Below are 7,679 nucleotides of genomic sequence, written 5' to 3' on the forward strand. Positions count from 1 at the left end.
CAAGATGAGAACATTCTTGTGTGACGAAAATGGAGCATGACCAAACTATATGATTTTGTAGGGATGAACCTTCTAATACCATGATATTTTGAGAAGACATGATTGCTTTGGTAGTATGCTTGAAGTATTACTATTTCTTATATCAATATGAACTTTTATTTTGAATCATTTGGATCTGAACATTCATGCCACAATAAAGAAAATTACATTAAGAATTATGCTAGGTAGCATTCCACATCAAAAATTCTATTTATATCATTTACCTACTCAAGGACGAGCAGGAATTAAGCTTGGGGAGGCTTGATACGTCTCCAATGTATATATAATTTTTTATTGTTCCATGCTATTATATTACCTGTTTTGGATGTTTATGGGCTTTACTTTACACTTCTATATCATTTTTGGGACTAACCTACTAACTGGAGGCCTAGCCCGATTTTTTTTTGCCTATTTCAGTGTTTCGAAGAAAGGAATATCAAACGGAGTCCAAACGGGATGAAACCTTCGGGAGCGATTTTTTTGGAACAAATGCCAACCAGGAGACTTGGAGTGGACGTCAAGCAACAAACGAGGCGACCACGAGGGTTCCCGGCACGCCCCTTGGGGGTGGGCGCGCCCCCCACCCTCATGGGCCCCTCGAGTGTCAACCGACATACTTCTTTCGCCTATATATACTCCCGTACCCTAAAAACATCGGAGAGCACCACGAAAACCTAATTCCGCTACCGCAACCTTCTGTATCCGTGAGATCCCATCTTGGAGCCTTCGTGGGTGCTCCGCCGGAGGGGGAATCGACCACGGAGGGCATCTACATCATCTCCAAGGCCTCTCCAATGAGTTGTGAGTAGTTTACCACAGACCTTCGGGTCCATAGTTATTAGCTAGATGGCTTATTTTCTCTATTTGAATCTCAATACAAAGTCCTCCTCGATCTTCTTAGAGATCTATTCAATGTAACTCTTTTTGCGGTGTATTTGTCGAGATCCGATGAATTGTGGGTTTATAATCAAGTTTATCTATGAGAAATATTTGAATCTCCTCTGAATTATTTTATGTATGATTGGTTATCTTTGCAAGTCTCTTCGAATTATCAGTTTGGTTTGGCCTACTAGATCGATCTTTCTTGCAATGGGAGAAGTGCTTAGCTTTGGGTTCAATCTTGCGGTGTCCTTTCCCAGTGACAGCAGGGGCAGCAAGGCACGTATTGTATTATTGCCATCGAGGATAAAAAGATGGGGTTTATATCATATTTCATGAGTTTATCCCTCTACACCTTGTCATCTTTCTTAATGCGTTACTCTGTTCTTCATGAACTTAATACTCTAGATGCAGGCAGGAGTCGGTCGATGTGTGGAGTAATAGTAGTAGATGCAGAATTGTTTCGATCTACTTGTCACGGATGTGATGCCTATTTACATGATCATGCCTAGATAATCTCATAACTATGCACTTTTCTATCAATTGCTCAACAGTAATTTGTTCACCCACCGTAATACTTATGGTATCTTGAGAGAAGCCACTAGTGAAACCTATGGCCCCCGGGTCTATCTTTTATCATATAAGTTTTCCCTCTAGTTTTATTTGCATCTTTTACTTTCCAATCTATATCATAAAAATACCAAAAATATTTATCTTATCTTATTATCTCTATCAGATCTCACTTTCACAAGTTACCATGAAGGGATTGACAACCCCTTTATTGCATTGGTTGCGAGGTTCTTGTTTGTTTGTGTAGGTGCGTGGGACTTTTGAGGAGCCTCCTACTGGATTGATACCTTGGTTCTCAAAAATAGAGGGAAATACTTATGCTACTTTGCTGCATCACCCTTTCCTCTTCAAGGAAAACCAACGCAGTGCTCAAGAGGTAGCAACGGTGAGCTTATCACACCCGATCATCACGTGGTGTCTCGGCATGACGAACTTTGGTAACGGTGCATACTCAGGGAGAACACTTATACCTTGAAATTTAGTGAGAGATCATCTTATAATGCTACCGTCAATCAAAGCAGAATAAGATGCATAAAGGATAAACATCACAGGCAATCAATATAAGTGATATGATATGGCCATCATCATCTTGTGCCTTTGATCTCCATCTCCAAAGCACCGTCATGATCACCATCATCACCGGTGCAATACCTCGATCTCCATCATAGCATCGTTGTCGTCTCGACAACTATTGTTTCTACGACTATCGCTAATGCTTAGTGATAAAGTAAACACAATTACAGGGCGATTGCATTGCATACAATAAAGCGACAACCATATGGCTCCTTCCAGTTGCCGATAACTCTGTTACAAAACATGATCATCTCATACAATAAAATTTAGCAACATGTCTTGACCATATCACATCACAACGTGCCCTGCAAAAACAAGTTAGGCGTCCTCTACTTTGTTGTCGCAAATTTTACGTGGCTGCTACGGGCTGAGCAAGAACCGTTCTTACCTACGCATCAAAACCACAACGATATTTCATCAAGTTAGTGTTGTTTTAACCTTCAACAAGGACCGGGCGTAGTCACACTCGATTCAACTAAAGTTGGAGAAACTGACACCCGCCAGCCACCTGTGTGCAAAGCACGTCGGTAGAACCAGTCTCGCGTAAGCGTACGTGTAATGTCGGTCTGGACCATTTCATCCAACAATACCGCTGAACCAAAGTATGACATGCTGGTAAGCAGTATGACTTGTATCGCCCACAACTCATTTGTGTTCTACTCGTGGATATAACATCTACGCATAATCCTGGCTCGGATGCCACCGTTGGGGAGTGTAGTAATTTCAAAAAAATTCCTACGCACACGCAAGATCATGGTGATGCATAGCAACGAGAGGGGAGAGTGTCGTCCATGTACCCTCGTAGACCGTAAGCGGAAGCGTTATGAAAATGCGGTTGATGTGGTGGTACGTCTTCACGATCGACCAATCCAAGTACCGAACATACAACACCTCCGTGATCTGCACATGTTCAGCTCGGTGACGTCCCACGAACTCATGATCCAGTAAAGCTTCGAGGGAGAGTTCCGTCAGCACGACGGCATGATGACGGTGTTGATGAAGCTACCGACGCAGGGCTTCGCCTAAGCTCCGCTACGATATGACTGAGGTGGATTATGGTGGAGGGGGGCACCACACACGGCTAAAGATCAATGATCAACTTGTGTGTCTTGGGGTCCCCCCCGCCCCTGTATATAAAGGAGCTAGGGGGGAGGCGGCCGGCCAGGAGGAGGGCGCGCCAAGGGGGGAGTCCTACTCCGACCGGGAGTAGGACTCCTCCTTTCCTAGTAGGAGTAGGAGACGGGGGAAGGAAAGGGGGGCGCCGCCCCCCTCCTTGTCCAATTTGAACTAGAGGGGGAGGGGGCGCGCGGCCCTGCCTTGGCCGCCCCTCCTCTTCTCCACTAAGGCCCAATAGGCCCATTACACTCCCCGGGGGGGGGGGGGGTTCTGGTAACCCCCGGTACTCCAGTATATGCCCAAACTTGCCCGGAACACTTCCAAAGTCCAAACATAGTCATCCAATATATTGATCTTTATGTCTTGACCATTTTGAGACTCCTCGTCATGTCCATGTTCATATCCGGGACTCCAAACTACCTTCGGTACATCAAAACACATAAACTCATAATACCGATCGTCACCGAACGTTAAGCGTGCGGACCCTACGGGTTCGAGAACTATGTAGACATGACCGAGACACGTCTCCGGTCAATAACTAATAGCGGAACCTGGATGCTCATATTGTCTCCTACATATTCTACGAAGATCTTTATCGGTCAACCCACATAACAACTACGTTGTTCCATTTGTCATCGGTATGTTACTTGCCCAAGATTCGGTCGTCGGTATCTCAATACCTAGTTCAATCTCGTTACCAGCAAGTCTCTTTACTCATTCCATAATGCATCATCCCATAACTAACTCATTAGTCACATTGCTTGCAAGGCTTATAGTGATGTGCATTACCGAGAGGGCCCAGAGATACCTCTCCGACAATCGGAGTGACAAATCCTAATCTCAATCTATGCCAACTCAACAAGTACCATCGGAGACACCTATAGAGCACCTTTATAATCACCCAGTTACGTTGTGACATTTGGTAGCACACAAAGTGTTCCTCCGGTATTCGGGAGTTGCATAATCTCATAGTCATAGGAACATGTATAAGTCATGAAGAAAGCAATAGCAACATACTAAACGATCAAGTGCTAAGCTAATGGAATGGGTCAAGTCAATCACATCATTCTCTTATGATGCGATCTCGTTAATCAAATGACAACTCATGTCTATGGCTAGGAAACTTAACCATCTTTGATTTAACGAGCTAGTCAAGTAGAGGCATACTAGTGATACTCTGTTTGTTTATGTATTCACACATGTACTATGTTTCCGGTTAATACAATTCTAGCATGAATAATAAACATTTATCATGATATAAGGAAATAAATAATTACTTTATTATTGCCTCTAGGGCATATTTCCTTCAGATCTCCTCATAAGAGTATGGCTTACACAAATCATCATTCATCTCTGAAGTAATTTTCTGTGGAATAGCATCAGGAACCGCAGCAGAATCACATGGTTGAGAAGAAAAAAGCTCTTCATAAAAATTCTGTATCATAATTTTCATCTCTTCTTGTGACTCACACAAAGAACCATCATTACGTTGAAGTAAGTGTATTCTGTTGGTGCGTCTCCGAGCCTTGGCACGGGCTTGGAAAAAAACAGTGTTTCGATCCCCTTCCTTGAGCCAGTCAATCCTAGAGCATTGTCGTTCCATGATCTCTTCTCTCTCAAATAGCTCACATAACCGTTTCTCAAGATCATGTTCCTCGGCTACAGTTGCAGCCGAGACCGGGGCAGACCTTACATACAAAAGTCGTCGTTCCAGTTTGTAAATCTGCTTTCGGACCGAATCAAAACACTCATGGCTCCAAGTCTTCAAAGAAGTAGCAACTTTCTGTAAGTTATCCCATATGGACTTGAGAGAGACCTCACCATTTCTACCATCAGCCCAAGCTTGCTCTCATGTATTTCTATAATCGGTGGCGCGAAGCCACATAGCCTCAAACTTGAAACCTTGTTGCACCGGGCGATGCACATCTTCCTGTACATAATGAGAGAGCCCAACTCGGATGGCATAATGGTCGGAAGAAGTGGCAACAATATTCTCCATATAACAACCATCAAAACAATCTATAAATGTACTGTTGACCACAGCCCTATCAAGACATACTTTAACAAGGTTGTTTGTGTCCTGACGATTGCACCAAGTAAATTTAGGAACGGAGAAGCCCAAGTCCCTTAACTCGCAGTCCCGCAATGTGGCACCCCGGCTCAGAGCAACCAGTTTACCTTGCATTGCCAGCCCAGAGACCATGTCTTCTGGCAACACACAACATCTTGGCACAGAATACAACCGCTTTATTGATACTAGCAGAACATAGTTCATATTACAGCAAGTTAGGAGGCCAAGCGACACACACGATGTGGCTGAACAATCTGTACATTATTTAATGAACATAAGGAGGGCCTCGATCATGACGACTACGCGACAGCGGAACAACGATGAAGCGGGACTCCATAGCACAGGGACACCAATGTGGACACAATCTAGACTCGAACAGCACTCCGTTCCAACGAACCTTTCCTAAAATCTGGCATGACATGCCAGGTCAGTACATTGAATGTACTTGCAAGCTCACAACAAGCATAAACATAATGACAAACAATATCATGATATTAACCAGTTTAATCATCAAGGCAAGATCATGCTATGAATGCAATGAATCAAATCTCGTGCCTCAAGTCCTATGGACTTGCTTAAAAACAGGTTGCCATGCAACCAAACAGTGCTCTTGCTTAGATCACAAACGGACCAACAACTTGGCCATCAACCTCAACATGATTCTTCAACCATCATTTCTCCAACGGTGCCATATTATTTTAGTGTGCATGGTTTATTTAAAACGTTGACCCATCATGTGACCTACTTTTGAGCATGTCCGTAACCGTGGACTCGGCTATCGATAGATTTAATACACTCTGCAGAGGTAGCGCACTATACCCACACCAAGGAACCCATAGCCTCGCACTCCCATTCGGGTGGACCAACGGCATTCCAAAAAAACCCCTCCATTGACACGACACTCTCTCGGCCACTCCGACTAACTCCCCACTGGGCTAATTCATGGGTGGCCCCGTGTCTACCCCGGACACCAACAGCCACTGTCGTGGCAAAACGGTCCCAAACAAGGACAAGGTACCATAAGAACAAATCAACGAGCACACAAGGTTATGTCTGCTTACCGGGCCAGGGTACCGCACGCCCATAACCTTCCCTCATTGGAGGTACCGACCAGAGGCATGACAACGGACAGAATAAAGGCCTTCCCATAAAGGCAAATGTGGTTGTGTTGGGAAATACTCGATTTAGTGGCACCATGACCCGATCAACGATATGTTCAAGTTGATTTATTATCAAGTTCAACTTAAGATAAAAATGACCGGTGTCATGACATGCCATGCAAATGCACTCATATAACATGCTTCACTAATCATCAGAATCATACCGGGTCAACTTATATCAAGCACTAAATAGTTTAGAACCTCATGGCACTTTTCTGGTCATGTTTATGCAGCAACTAATCATGGCAATAACTTAGCATAATCATTTTCTTACTCAAGAAAATATTATTCAAACTAGTCCATTTTCAATAGACAATTATTACTCCAAAGACTATCATCACTTATAATAACTTAACTCTAGCTTAGTTAACTCCTAAATTTCTATCAAACAACATATCCACATGAATAAGCTTGCAACAGAATCAAAATAATTATTTAACTAGGTGATTTAAATGCTTGAACTAATTAACCATTAAAGTTGAAAATAAATCACAAGTATTGCAATGGCACCATGAAAATGTTGTTGTGGCTTGCCTTAGAGCAGATCAGGGTCGCACTTTCCCTGGTGATCCTCAAGACAAGCTCCACCTTCTGAAAACAATTATAAACACAAAAAGAAAACATCAAGAACCCTTCTGAAATTTACCAGAAAATCTAGGCAGCAGGGAAAAATCCCATCTTTGGTGTGCTGCTAGAGATTTTCAAATAGAACCTAATGCAAAAAGAATCAATTCATTTGGACTTATGGTTAAAAAAGTTGTGGCTGTTTGAAGTATGCCGTCCCTGGAGACCGGCCGGCTGGAGCCGGCCACTCGTAGTGCCGTAGGCTTGGGTTGGCCGCCCTCTGGTAGCCGGCAATTGAGCCAGCCGGCCCCCAGAGCGCAGAGCTTCAGCTTGGGGTCCAGCTAGGCGGAGCTGGCCCAAAGTCTTGATAATTCTAGGGACTCGGGTGAGCCTATCCGTGGCCCATTACTCCGACAGTAGTCCCCGAAGCCAGTGATGCGTTGTGGTCGAGGGGCCGCGAAGTCTCAGCGGCATCCCCCCTCACCGGGCTCCGGGAGAACGTCGATCCGTATTATGGTTAGCCGACTGCTGAGGCTGGCCTCGCCCAGGCGGAGCCATGTGGTCGATTTCGAACTTCAAGGCGGGAAACAGGTGGCGTGCCTGCTAAGCTTCCCGGGCAGCCGCCCGCCACGGACGGGCCACGCGGCGCACGCCAGCCCGGCCAGCCTGCCACCCCACGCCCCCGATGGGACGTGACAATGGGCCGG

The sequence above is a fragment of the Triticum dicoccoides genome, chromosome 3B (genome assembly GCF_002162155.2).
Source record: "Triticum dicoccoides isolate Atlit2015 ecotype Zavitan chromosome 3B, WEW_v2.0, whole genome shotgun sequence".
NCBI classification, from domain to species: domain Eukaryota; kingdom Viridiplantae; phylum Streptophyta; class Magnoliopsida; order Poales; family Poaceae; genus Triticum; species Triticum dicoccoides.